The sequence below is a fragment of the Empidonax traillii genome, unplaced genomic scaffold (assembly GCF_003031625.1).
Source record: "Empidonax traillii isolate 1590-97213 ecotype Southwest subspecies unplaced genomic scaffold, ASM303162v1 scaffold3:size4013460, whole genome shotgun sequence".
Lineage (NCBI taxonomy): Eukaryota > Metazoa > Chordata > Aves > Passeriformes > Tyrannidae > Empidonax > Empidonax traillii.
The window spans coordinates 1,147,135-1,162,217 of NW_020955196.1; positions in this window are offsets into that span (position 1 = coordinate 1,147,135).

Here is a 15,083-nt window from a genome sequence, read left to right on the forward strand (position 1 = left end):
TGCTAACTCAACAAAGTTACTGTGCACTGGAGAAAGGTAAGGCAGTGGATATGGGGTTTTCTTGTTTATCAAAGCTTTTGAGACAGTGTCTCAGTATCCTTCTGGACAAAATGTGAGCATACAGCAAACAGGTGGACATATACAGTGGGTGAAAAATTGGCTGAAGGATTGTGTTCAAAGAGTTGTAGTAAAGGGGACAACATTTGGCTGGTGGCCAATTATCACTAGTGGTGTTCCCCAGGGCTCAGTGTACAGCTTCTGTGTTTTTATCAGCTACCTCGACACAGAAGGGGAGTGCACACTAAGTAATTTTGCAGGTAATACTAATCTAGGAGGAGATATTGGTTGCCTTGAGGTTAGAGAGCCCTTACAAAAAAGAGATATTGATGAATTAGAGTTTTTTGCTGTCACCAGCCACATAAAATTCAACTAGAACCCATCACATTCTGTACCCTGGAAGGTGTGGTCTGAAATGTATGTTTAAACTGAGGAATAAGAATCTGGAGTGTAGCCCTATAAGAAAGCATCTGGGGGTTTTGGCAGATGGGTATCTCAACATGAGTCAATAATGTGCCTTAGCAGTCACCTGTATCCTGGGGTAAATGAAGCCCAGTATAGCTAACTGGCCAAAACCAATGATTGTCCCAATAAACTCAGCTACTGGTGTAGCATCACCATAAGTACTGTGTGCAGTTTTGAGCTCCCCAGCACAAAAAGTTCTAGAATGTGTCCAAAAGAAGGCAACAAATACGGCAAAAAGACTAGAGGACAGGTGAGGATGTTTAGTTTGTTATTTTAGTGAAGAGTAGGCTGAGGCATAACCTCATTGCTGTCTATACATTTGTCATGAAAGAAATCAGAGAGGGGGATCCTGATTTCTTCTCTCTTGGGTCTGGTAATAGGACTTGAGGCAATGGCTTAAAGCTGCATTAGAATTTCTTATTGGATATTAAGAATATCTTCTTCATTGAGAGAGTGGTCAAGCACAAGAAATGGTCAAAGTCCAAAGCTTGTTGGTGTTCCTGAAGTAGCTGGACAATGCTCTTTGACATAGGAGCCTGCAACCTGTCCACAGAGAAGGTGACCAAAGGGTTTTTATGCTGCTCCTCAGCAGTAGCTAAATAATTTTATTTAAACAGTGTGTATTACTGATGTCCTTTCACACCTAAACATTTCTTTTGCTGTAGAGTCCAGTCTTATATTTAAAGCTTAGCAGCACAATTCCAGTCTCATATTTCTCTCAACAACACATATTTCCAGTCTCCAAAATCTAATACCTCTGGGAAAATTCTTTGTCTTGCAGAATCTGAAAACTACAAAGCACAGTCAAGGAGTTTAATTTTTTCCTTGTGTTTTCAAAAAGATTGTGCAGACACGGAAAGCTGGTCGTGGACCTTTGGGTAGGTGGGGGACAGTAGAGGTTTTTGACCCTCCTAGTATGTACTGAGTTTTGCCATATAATGGATGTTTGTTGATAAATATCTAGTAAATTATTTCTCCTGCATCTTACATTAATCACCTGTAGTGTAAGGCTCAGTCTTTTACATCTCTCAGCAGTGCTAGGAAATTATTGCTATCTGTAAATTTCCCAGAGATTCTTGAATGAAAGATGCAAAAGAAGAGTGACATAGAAGTTTGGAGAGAGAAGTTCTCTACATAAAAGTTTTACTCTATTTGACAACATTACAGTGATGTTTAATTTATCTGCCCTGAAGAAAAACATTTTAAAAATTTCCATAGGAGAATGCACTGATGTGTGTGAATACTCAGAAGGGAGGAATTCCCTTTCAACTACGTATGTCTCTTTATTAGTTAACAATCCTTTTATGTTAGTAGTAAATGCTTTGAAGAACAAGTGCCTACAGACAGTCTGCATAGTTTGAAAGGCAAGGGACTCAGTGGTTTCTGAAGACAAATGAACATACACAGGAGAAGAGAGGAGCAAGGGCAGGAGTTGATTAAAGACTCACACATCAAATGTGGCAGTTCATCACTCTAATTATGTTAGTAGAAATAATGTGTTTCATCTTGCCAGTTGTATTTAGAACTGGCAACACACATGGCTTATTCTCAAAATGTGCCCATCCTTCCCCTCTGAGCTGCAGGATATTAGAGCTCCAAAAGCTGCAGTCGCACAAAGAGCAGCAGACAACAGGGAAATGAAGAGTATCTGGATAAGACATAATTGCAAACTTCAGTAGCATTCAGTCTGTTATTCTTATGCACTAAGCAGAGAAACTGCTGTGATAGTGATAGAAGGTAGGGCTGTTTTCTGTTTGACCATATATCATAGTTTAATCCCAGTCAGCAGCAAAGAATCATGAAACCACTCACTCACTCTCCTCTGCCACAATGGGAAGGAGAATCAAAGGAAAAAAAGGAAACCTCACAGGTTGAGATAATAACAGCTTAAAAATTGAAAAAACCCAAAGTTTATTAATACTACTAATAACACTAATAGTAAAATCAGCAATAATTATAATACTACAAATTTTAATAATAAGAGAAATAATAATTTTAATGGAAAGGAGAGAATAAAACCCAAGAGAAATGAGTGATGCACAATAAAATTCTACACCACCTGCTGATTGATGCCCAGCCCAAACAGCAATTGGTCCCCTTCTGCATCACTCCCTACAGTTTATATATGGACATGATGTTCTATGGTATGAAATATCCCTTTGACCAGTTCAGGTCAGTTGGCCTGATCGTGGTCCCCTCTGGCTTCACTTGCACCAGTCACTGGCAGAACATGAAGCATTGAAAATTCCTTAACTTAGAGTAAGCACTGCTCAGCAACAGCCAAAAACATAAATGTGCTATCAATATTATTCTCATATTAAATCCAAAAGACAGCACTGTACCAGCTACTAAGAATAAAATTAACTCTTATCCTGGCTGCAAACAGGATAGTATCCATTCCTGATTCCCTACCATTTACATGCCAGATCCCATACTTCCCAATAACCAGCTTTTCCTGTCTTTTGTTATATATACAAACAGATATAACTTCCTTAGTCTGTGCACCTTCCTATAGAAGTCCAGTTAGATCATTGAGACCATGACGTTGGGCTCAATCTGTCCAGAGCCACATGGATCAGAGCATGGAAGATGGCAGGCTTGTGCTCCCACCCTGGGACAATTGATTCCATGTGTACAGCAGCCTCACCAAGTGAAAGCAAACTGTGGCCTGTATTCTGCTACCAAAGGTATGGAGAAAAATGTGTCACGATATCAGCTGTGGTGTATCACTGGGCTGCCTTTAACTCCACTTCACATAAAAATTCCAGCATATCCAGTACGGCAGTAGTCAGTGGTAGCATGACTTCTTTCACAAAATCACAGAATAGGGAAGGTTGGAAGGGACCACACTGCGTCATCTGGTCCAACCTCCCTGCTCGAGCAGGGCTATCCCTGAGCACATGACACAGGATTGTGCCCAGAGGGTTCTTGAATATCTCCAGTGAGGGAGAGCCCACAACCTTCCTGGGAGATCTGCTCCAGTGTGTGGTCAACCGCACTGTGTAAGTTCTTCCTCATATTCAGGTGGGACTTCCTGTGCATTGGTTTCTGACTGTTACCTCTTGTCCTACCACTTGACACCACAGAGAAGAGCCTGGCTCCATCCTCTTGACACCCTCCCTTCGGGTGTTTACAGGCACTGACGAGGTCTGGTCTCAATAATTTCTTCCCAGTGCTGAACAGGCCCAGATCTCTGAGCCTTTCCTTATAAGAGAGGTGCTCCAGTCCCTTAATTACCTTCATAGTCCTCCACTGGACCCACTCAGGAGCTCCATGTCTCTCTTGCACTGAGGAGCTCAGAACTAGACAGTTTGAAAGGAAAGAAAAGGAAGTAGTACTTTTTGTATCCATCTCATAATTTAGTTAAGGTTCTAGAGGGCAACTCTCTTGTTTGTGCTGGGCTCCAGGAAAAGTCTCTTTTAACAAGCAAGACATATATTACCAGCTAAGCTGGCAATAGCAGCTGTTTCCAAGCCCCAAAATATTTTCCCTTCACATAGTCAGTTGTTCTTGTATAATTTGTCTTGTGTCAAGCTGTTCATACAACACAGGGAATGAAGCACCTCTGACTCAGGTTTCTCATCTTCATTGCAAATGGGTTTGCATTGCCTTCATCAGCACAAGAACCTGATCAATCAAGTTGATTCTTGCTCTGAATTCCTGGAATAGATGACTTTCCTTCTACAGTTTAACTGTCACTTTATTTTTGTTACTATTGCAGTTGACATTAGGGGAAAAAGAAAATTATAATCATGATCAGGAGAGAAAGAGCTGTGGTAACCAGAGTGGCCATGCTTTGTATTTGGGGTGAATATATACTATTTTACAGTCCTCTCCCAACTTTAGTATGATGCTGCAGCAGTTGCAAACAGGGATACATCTAATTTATACTATTTTCTGAATTTTATAGCAGTAATAGATGCAGTCTCTTAGAAGTCCCTGCTTAGATTAAGGAAGTTATTAAAGCAAATACTATTCTTTTATCTACCCTTCTGAGAAAGATAACAATGGTGAAAAGATGTCTTCCTTTTATTTATTACTATTGTGGGATGGGAGGTTCCTCAGCTGATGAAAGTAAGAGTCATGATGTCAGATGGCCTACTTAGAAAAGAGAAAGACATGAAACAGATTTCATACCAGCCTCACCTCTTGCCTTCCACTCATTTGTCACATAAAAAGAAAAACTCCTGGGAGTAGGATTTGCAAGTAACATGGAACTAGTTGGGAGAGCTGTAAATTGTCATGCTTCTTACTTTGCTGGGCCACAAAGAACTGGGTAATACTGGACTACTTCTTCTGTGATTGTTTGTCACATGCAATACAAAAGGACAGGCCACAACAACCACCTGCACCATCCAGGTGTGCACTTACAGTGCCATTTTCACCTAACATGTAATCAGGAGGAGCCCATAGATTGTAGAGCATGTTGGAGTTCTCAGCAGTACTGGTCTCATTTGGGGCAGTTCACTGCATACGTTTACAGTAAGTTGTCAATGTAAGTTTTAAATTCATTAAGCACAAACACAGCTGAGATTTTGTGATTACAGATAAATTGCCTGGAGATGATCATGTCTGCATAAAGATGTTGTCAACAAAACCTTATGTTGACCTAATTTTTCTGCACACATCGGTTCTAGTCTCCCAGTTCACTGGGATCTGGTGTTACAAATTTCGTCCTTAATTACATTTAACACTGTGCTGTTTCTGCCAAAAGATACCACACACTAGGTAAATCTCCAGTAACACAGATCCCCTTGAAGAAAAGTCAAACTGCAGTTTCAGCCTCCAAAGTTCACACAAAGCAAGAGGAGCTAGAAGGTTGCAAAGACCTCATTCTGGGCAGGTTGCAATTTTCAGACTATCCAGTCTTGATAATTGCTTTGCACTGTGTCGCCAGAGAAACAGCAAATTTGGAGACAATTTGAATCATCATATGAATTTTCAAGAATTTAGTTTTTGGCCTGTAAACAGACACCATCTTAGACATAACTGACTTGGCACACAGCTATCACTCTTTTAAAAATAAAGAGCAGCTAACGAGTACAGAGGTTTGACAGGCTTCATAGTCAGGCTGATGGACCATTAGTCCTCTGGGTTTTGCAAAGTCTGTTGCTGCAGTTTAGCTTATAGTTTAAAAGCCTAACGCCCAATAGCCCTCTAGAGGCTATTGGAAAGTGAGCGAATTCACTTAGCTTCCTGGGAGAAAGAATGAATTTCAGGTCCCACCACTGAAGGCTGAAAGAGCAGACAGCAAGAATATGAAGAGGTAAAGATGGGGGCCAGGTAAAGGGGTGGAAACTAACCTCAACAGGGTAAAACTGGACTGAAAAATAATGGGATTATTCTCAGCAGCAGTGTGAAAGCCCTGGTGGGAATAGCACAGGCATGCAAAAGAAGAGACTTAAGGAAGATGCACTGGAAGGACCAACCTTTGGCAATTTGCACTTTTAGGAAGCTCTGAGTGAGAAGTTGCCCAAAACAATGGGACCTACCTATGCTAAAAGATACCTCTAAATGACTTTGGATATCTTTTTGTCTTCACTAGCACATGTGAACATGATTGAGTGGCAGCAAAAGAAGGGGGTAGGGCGGAGGACCATAAGAGGTAGAAATTGGCAGTAGCCAAATCGTACAAATGTTTGCTGTCTGTTTCTATTAGATGTGCATTATTTCCATCAGGCTAAAAGCTCCAAATCTTAGCAAAAAACACATTTGCAAGCAGTTTGCAATTAGAGAGGATTACTAGATACAACTATTTTTAGGTGGGCCTGGATTCCTGGTATCTCAGCAACTAATTTTCAGAGCTGTGAAACACTTCATTTTAATTCTGGTATAACTTCAGCAGTAGCAGCAAAGACCATCTGAAATCTCAATTTCAGATGCAGAAAAGTTTCTCCAGGTTACACTATGATAGCCCAGTTCAGGTTACACATATATATATATACACACACATACATACAAGGAAAACGTAGGCTTGTTGGGCCCTAAATCCAATGCAGACTGTCAGTGTAGGATAAAATAGCAAGACCTGATGAAATATCTAAGCCACTATCTATCTCAGGAACAGCAGAAGTGGTTCAGCCCTTATACTGAGGAAAAACTGCTGAGCACTGAAAAAATACCTACCCTTATACTCTTATCTTGAATGTTTGTTGTGTCCCCATATATCTCATCTCTAACTATCTTTTCTATGTCTTTCAAAGCTCAATATTTTTAAGTCCTCTACTTTTATCTACGATTTGGGTTCTCAGCCAACATTTTTTGCCCATAGCAGTGTATTGTCTCTTCTGATAGGAGACATGAAAATGAAGGTGACATTGTTCTGGAGGAATCAGACCACAAGACTATTAAATAAAACAAAACCTAACCGCATACACTTTAGTAAGAGAAAGCAGAACATTCCAAAGTTCAAATAAAAACAAATTACAATAATCTCATCACATTTTAACTAGTAATATGCTGGAGAGTAATATACTTAATTGGAAATGTAAATTTAAAACTTATATCTTTGTATATATACACATATAAAGATATGGTTAGCTATACTAAGTCTCCTCCCCATGCAGGAGAAGGGAATTCTGCCATACACTTCTCCTCAGTTTCTCAAGTGATTTTGCTTAAGCTGTGGAACAGAGTTTTAGGGTGACTTTTTGTGGTACATGGCACTGAATATTTGAACTCAAATCTACATCACAGTCAGGAAAACAGTATCACAGACAGAGGTGAAATGAACATGTAAGAGAGTCTGAAAGATTAAAATTCACATTTCCAGTCCCTCTTGGAAGAGAATGGAAGAGCTTGATTCAGGATAAAATCATAAATACTCTTAGCAGAGGATACCTGGAATTACTTATTAAAAATTATTCCATAGCTTCTTTCTAATTCATGAAAAACAGCAACTGACAGGTATGACACTCAACAAGAGTGTGTCATCACTGGAGTAGATTATGGGCATGGGAATTAAGAGATTTCTGTCTTGTCCAGACGGATATGCTCTATGAGCACAGTCAGCACAACTGTTCTGTTGTGTTTCATTTAACCTCTCCATAAAAGAGAAATTGCAGGCACAGCTTGCTGCATGGTCAAACTAATCTACTTAATATTTGTAAAGCTGAGAGGGCAGAAGGCAATATCAAACAGTGGGTTATATATCATGTCAGCTAACTCAGTACTTTTCCAATAAATCTGTCTTACTAAATGAATTTCTGTGCTTACGCAATGTTGCTACCAGTTTGAAACTCTCTGGGAATGTGTAATATGTAAAATATGTAATATGGAAATCTTTGCTTTGCTATGCTTAACTGCCAAAAGAAAAAAAATATACATTTATTGCAGAAAATTTATATTAAAAAAAAAAAAAGAATAAATTAAAATAACAATTCTGTGCAAACAAGGACTTCAAATAAAATAAGTATCACTTCTTTCAGTGAAGTATTTGGAGAAGAGTAGCCTTGAATCTAAATTTGTGCATAGCAACAGAAGTGATTTTGACAGCTGTATTTGCATTCTGTGCTATTACCTTTTTAAAACATAAATGTCTTGCTTTTACCATTTATCTGCTATAAAAGTAAATGTTACAGGAGAAAAGTTGGGGTTTGATTCTCTTCCCCCTTATAACAGAAGGGAAAGAGAGTGCTTGAGTACAAGTGCAATTTTTACAGGACAAAAAAAAGGAGCAGAAAGAAAAGAGAGATAAAAAAAAAGGAGAAAGAAACTCCCTGTTCTCCTTTTGATGTACTGCACCTACTGGTGCACTGTATGACCCCATTGGCAGCTTGGCTCTGCAAAGAGGACAAAGATAGCTGTCCTCATTTCTGGAACGGCCCTGTCAGGCTGTGTTGCAGCAGCTTTCAGCCATCACACTGGCCCATGGTCTCCTGATGGTCTGAGTACCACTCCCATGGTGTATGTGAAAGGCAACTAAGAAAAGTAATTTATTGCTCTGAATTCACTTGACTGCTGCCCTCACTCCAGGTGGAAAATTTTCCAGGGTGTGTAGTCAGGAGGATGCTCTACCAGAGCCCCGAGTGGCATGAGAGAGTGTTGCAGTTGCAAGGCAGCCCAGAGAAGCATAAAACCTGCAGAAAGCAGCCTCTGCTCCAACCTCAGTTGCCCCCGTTTCCCTGCCCCACTACCCAAAGCTGCTTTGCAGGTTGGGCTGCTCTGCTGCTGCTCCATGACAGGGACAAAGAAAGTCAGAGTGTTTAACACAGAGTGAGTTTTTCCCTTCTGCCCCACACATTCAAGCCTCAGTGTTAACATACAAGGGTTGTGCTCATATTCAGCCACCTCTCCTGTGGCCAGGTGACAACAGCCCCCACAAAGTGTGTCTGGACTGCAGCAAGAGGCAGTGCACCAAGGCCGCACTCAAGCTCTGGGAAACCTCTTCCCTCTGTGGCTGTTCCACGAGTGTACAGACCTGCCAAAATCAGTTGGACTGGAAGAAGGGCTTCTCCACCACCACTAGCACTACTGTTTTCCTAGCTCAATCGTATTTGTGTCTCAGATTTAATTTCCTTCTAGAGAGAAGGACACTGTGGTCATGACTAATGGCCCCTTCTCACAGACACTTTGACTGACCTTACACATCTGAGCCAGATTGGTTTCAGATCAGGCACCTACTGGGGAGGCCCATGCCAACAGAAGAAGGGCAGATGTTACTGATAAGACTGCAGGACTTCCTGGGATTTCACAGTTCATGCTTGGGCTGTAAGAACTGAAACCTTGCAGCAATAAACTCAGCAAAGTATTCTCGCCACCACTGCAGAGACACGTGTGCACAAAACTCAGCAAACTGCATAGGGGATATGCAGAACATGGAGTCAGGTTTTCATTTATTTCTTTTTAAGACCTCTAGCATCAAACCTTCCATAAGAACATACTTTGGGCACACAGTGGATATTAGGATGTTCACAGTATTAAGTCAGGTGAAATAGGGTAATCAAGATTTTGATTAGTCTTTTACTGTTAGGATAAGTTAAATAGTAAGGTCTGTATTTTTCTTCTAAAATGGGAAAAAGAAATCCCAAGTAACTCAAGAGTGGAAGTCCATGTAAACCTTTTAGATCCCGCACAGATTTTCCTCCTAAAAAGAAAACGATAAAATTATGGGTTTTTTCCTTGAGAAGATAGTGTCAAGAATACAGCTATCATTAAAAACACAAGCAGCAGCAGACTGGGGATCTCCCTAGTCAGCATCATGTGTCTTCCAGGAGAGAGGAAAACTCCCTGCAAGGCAGACAGGGAGTTTGAATTATTAAAGCTGAAGGAATAATCTACTCAGACTGATCAGAGCAGGGCTCTCTTGAGAGCCAGTGGGGTTTTTCCGTTGGCAGGCAGACTATGTTGTACGTGAGCTGCATTTAAAGCAGGCACCAATGCATTTCCATACTGCTTTCTCAAGCAGAATTTCTATTGCCGCAAGAAATTTAAAAAAAAAATAAATCCCCACCACTCCACCACCTCACCCACATATACCCCAAACACCCCCACTGTCAGAGATGATCAAAAATCAAATGAGAAACTAAGACTGGATTCTCTAGAAAATAAAAGGTAATTGCTCCATCACTTCACTGATTCCACAGAAAGTATTTGTTGTTTGTTTTTCTTTTTTTAAAACTGTAAATAGTTGCACCTACAAGTGCATAATGCAGTAAAATGAAAATCAATGGGCACAGGGTTTCCCAGGCAACCTCTTATCAATTGTCTGTTTCTTGGTAATACTGTTCTCTGCACTGTAAAACCTTGAACAGCCTCATTTGCCGCAGACTGAAAGAAGAGGGGGGAGGCAGAGGGAATCACCCAAACAAGAGGTTCATGAATATATGAATGCTTATATGATTTTTTGATTCCTATGAATAATTTTTGAGCTATCAGCGTGCAAATGCTGGTCATAAAGCAATGCATTTAAGCATAAAGGGAATTTATTATCCTAAATAATAAAGAAAAATTATTTTCAGTCTCCTACAGGAGACGTATCTTATATTTAAAAAATTATTTCCTGACGTCCCTATGAAATATTTCTGGCTTCTTTCATAATTCAGTTCTGTCCATCACATTTATTATGACTTGCACCTCCTGAAGATTCAGGAGAAGAAATGCCAATTACACTGTAGACGTATATAAATAATCACTTAAACTGGAATCTGCCTCAAAGAGCCAGGCATCAGGAAAAGCAATCTGATGTCCTGCCGTTCTCTTCTCCACGTCAGTTGCTTTGTTTATAAATTCTCCAAGAGGAGGGGCACATGGAGATGCTGGGGCTGAGCTCTGACCTTCCAGCTTTGCTTGGTGTTATCACAGGGGATAAGAAGCTGAGAAGCTGAAAGCTTCTGAAAGCTTATGTTTTGGGGAAATGTTTATGTGCCACAGAGGTACCTACCCGCATTGAGAAAACAATTTAAAAGCCTCCAGTTATTAAACCCAAAAGCTTTTCAGGTTACAAGAATGCTGCTAGCCATAAGCCTCCCATCCTCACTGCCAAACAATCTGCATAAAAATTCTCCTATGAATTCCTGTAGTAGCCACATCTCAATCCCATCTTCCCCTCCAATTCAGTTCCCTGTCCCTGCCCTTTCTTTTTCCTACTCTTTTCTGTCTATTTGACTCCATGAAAAACTGACATTTGGGGCAGCCCTGCCACGGTGGGAAAAGAGGATGTGCCAGTAACCTAGTGTCTATGAAATCCGTAAGAGATCACACTCATATTTGAAGAGCCATCTTTCACCTCCCATCCTGCTGCACCAGGCACAGTAGTTCCACGGCTACAGTGATAAGGCAAACCATATTGTCTTTTGGCCCCTTCATGTTCCCTTGAGACGATGATGAAAATCTGCCCCATGTCTTGGCACATGAACACAGAAGGAGGCAAATACTTGGTTTTGTTTTATTTTCTTCTCATATGGTAAAACCACTACAGTTTGTTGTTGTGGGCACACACCTCTGTGCATTCTTCCCTAATGTGATCAAGATTGGAGATATGGAAAAACACACGGTTGGGAACCTTCAGATCATTACTAATTAGCACAGAAGAAGGGAAGAAATGTATGACAATAAAATGAGAAGGTCAAAAGCTGATTCTGTACCTTGAATACTAAACATACAAGCACTGTTCCATTATATTTCCATATTTTTAATGCCATCTTGATTCCAAATTTTACTATTAAGCCACAAGATTAAAGAGCTGGACACAAAGGAAATGTCACCCAACTTTAAGAACAACAGTATCTCATAAACAGCAAGTGAAGCAGAATACACACCCCTGATAGTTTACAGCTTACTGAGATGAAGTATTTGAGACTCCCAAAGTAAAACCCAGTAATGGTTATTAAACATTGCAAAAGGAGATTGACTTTATTTGGTCTCCATACCAAACACTTTGATGCAATTTAGTCCAGTCGTTTGTTTATTTCTGTTGGCTATAAGTAAACATCAGAACGCACAAACAATGAACCTTTTGCAAATACATTGAAGCAGACAACAAAAAAAATCTGTTAGATCACATCTAGTAGAGGTGGTGTTAGGGACGGATTCATAGAAGTTGTTCTGGAACATTTAATACACTTTGCAAGACAGTTAAGGAATCCAGACCCTGATTTATTTATTTATTTTTAACAGAGAAGTGCCTCTGGACATCAGAGCATCCTGAGAAAACTGCTTCACTATTGCCTAGTCTGGGAAGGGCTGGCCAACCAGCTGCCCATGGAGGTAAACACAGGATGGAAGAGAGATGGAGTATGGTCAATATGGGTTTAATCACTGCAATATCACAGACACAACTTCTGACTGAAAAACATCACCTTCACAGGACTAATTCAGTGTAGAAAGAAGACTCATCAGCATCAATCACATGCAACTGTCAGGAAGCAAAAGCTCCCACGATGTGGCTACGGAGGGCCAGGGCAACAGACATTTTTCAATTTTATAACAATACACACAAAGTATTTAGCAGTTCTCTCTGTTTCAGACCTCCAAAAAAATTTATCCTATAGTAAGTAGTGACTTGGGACACTTTAGTTAAAAAATCAATTATTTGATCCAGTCGAACATTTTCCTCCACAATGCCTGTCATCATGCAGACATGCCATAGTTCTCCTGACTGAAAGCCCTTCATTATCAGCTACTTTTACTGTTACCTGCTGGCCAACAAGTAATACAGAGCTTAACCTCACAGCTAAAGGAATAAAACTAGAAGACTTTTTCCTCAATAAATTGTGGAAAATAAATATGAGATGCAGCCCATGACCCTGCCAATATTTCTCTGCTATTGTAATATGTTTTATTAGCTTACCAAAAAAAAACGTACAAAACACTATCTCATTATAGATAAGTAATCTTAACTCTTCTCCATATATATTTTCTGCATATCCATAATCCTTAAAACTCCACTATTAATTACCTTGATTAGATATGCAAACCATAGCAGAACATTGAGAACTGAAGGGAAGTAGTAAGCTGCTCACAGGCAGTTTTTGATGTGTGGAACCCTTTGTCTTTTTATCACCAGTTCAAAGCTCTGCAGTATCAAAGGACAGAGGGGTACCACCATCTGGCAGCACTAGCACAAAATAGCACGAAATTAAGAGGTATATCCATCCTTGACCCAAAGAGAGTGCCCTTCTCAAATGCAAAATCTGTCTGCTGTAAGCTGCAGTACAAGGTTTCTGTTCGCAGTGAGCAAAGAGCCTGTGCTACCTTCTCATTATGTTTGTGGGTTTTAACAAGGCAAAGGACTTGATGCTGGTTTCAGTATTTCACAGCAGAAGGTGAGCTCTGCTGTAGACACTGGTCTGCCTTGTGCAATCAGACATTTCAGGGGACCACCCTGCAGCCACGAGCACCCCACGGTGGCTTCACTGGGATTTGCACTACCAGAATGGCTTTGCTGTGCAGACATTACTGGGGGCTTTCATGAATGAAAAACTTCCAAACTAGGAAAAGTAAGTTATGCTTATCCCACTGTTCCCACAGCAGGAGAAAAAGAGCTTTTTGACTGATATTTTGGCAGTAATTTTACACAGTATAGACTAAAGAGACTGAACCAAATGCTGGGACCTGCACACAAGCCTGACATTACAGTGCTCTCTATGGCTGTTTTCAGTCCAGTAGTAAAGTCAATGCCCAAAATCTCCTTTCACACCAAAGTAGGATCAGGCAAATTTTGAGAGCATGGATGCCATTTTGAATGCATCACCAACAGACTCAACAGGCTTCATAATTTCATTACTTTGCAATAAAACCCAAGCAATATGGTTATTTTTGAGAGCTCTCATGCTAGGATATGAGAGAAGCAGAGCTAGTTTACTGAGAATACAAACAGGAGCCTCAAAGCTTAAATTGCAGGTTTTTTCCTAATGATAGAGGAAATAAATAAAGGAAAAAGAAAGAAAAAAGGAGGGAAGGAAAGGAAGGAAAGGAAAGAAGGAAAGAAGGAAAAAAGCACAGGAGGAAAGAGGGAGAGAGAGAAAGAGATAGAGAAAGAGAAGTGTGGGGTAATTAAATACATACATAATTAGCTTTCTGTCAAGGGTAAACAAAATTACCTAAAACATTAGCATGATTACAGATGATCTGCATTCATTTCAGATGTGGAATCTGCAGGGTTACTAAGCAGTAGTATTAAAAATCTGTAAAACTAAATGCTATTACAGAATTCAGACACTTGCAGAGGAAACACAATTTTCATATTTAACTATGAATCCTGTTATTTCAACCAAATTCTAATGTTTGATATGGAAAACATAGCTGAAATCCTATTTTTTCAGAAAATGTAAGAGGTTTTCCTTATGAATGAGGAGGTTTCAGATGTTTTCCAATTGACTTAATGCCTGCAGCCTGTGGATTTAAAATGTTTACTTGCAAGAGGAATGCATAGAAAGTGCTGTTTCACTTTCTTATTAAACATGATTTCTGGTTAAATAAAAAATGTGCTGGAGAACCACAGACTCCTCCTAAAAGATCCTCTCACCAGCAACATTACGGGCTCGTCTGCTGGACCTGATAAATCCAGGTAAGCTCAGAGACTAGCTTCCACCTCTCATTTGATACAACTTTATACTTGGCTGTAAAATGGGAGCATGAAATTATAAAACAGTGTAATAAATACAGGCATATTTATAGTAGTCCCATAATCTGATTTCATGGTGTCCTGCCAGTTCTCCAGTTTCTTAAAGTTTCAGTATTATAGTGATGAGATGGGTTTGCCTCTCTTACAGCCCTCTTGTCTTCCAGATATGATCAGTAACAGAATCTTGGTATTTTCCACTCTGAAAAATCTTCCCTTTTCAGCCTGATTTGACACAGCATAAGCCAGAGAGAGAAGTCTTCCGATGGAGCAGGAAGAGCTGCGGAGGTGCTCACAGGGTGCATCTTTCCTGCTGAGAAAAAGTGAACTAATATGGAGTGGTTTGATTTTTGCCCAAAAGCCACCTCTGTATCAGAGGGTGCCATTAGTACTCACAGCAACGCTAGAGCAGTAAGGATATTTAAAAAGGGTGAAAGTAGAACTTCTTAATCAGATGAAATTTGAAGTCTGTCCCAATGTTTTGATTACTGCCAGTATA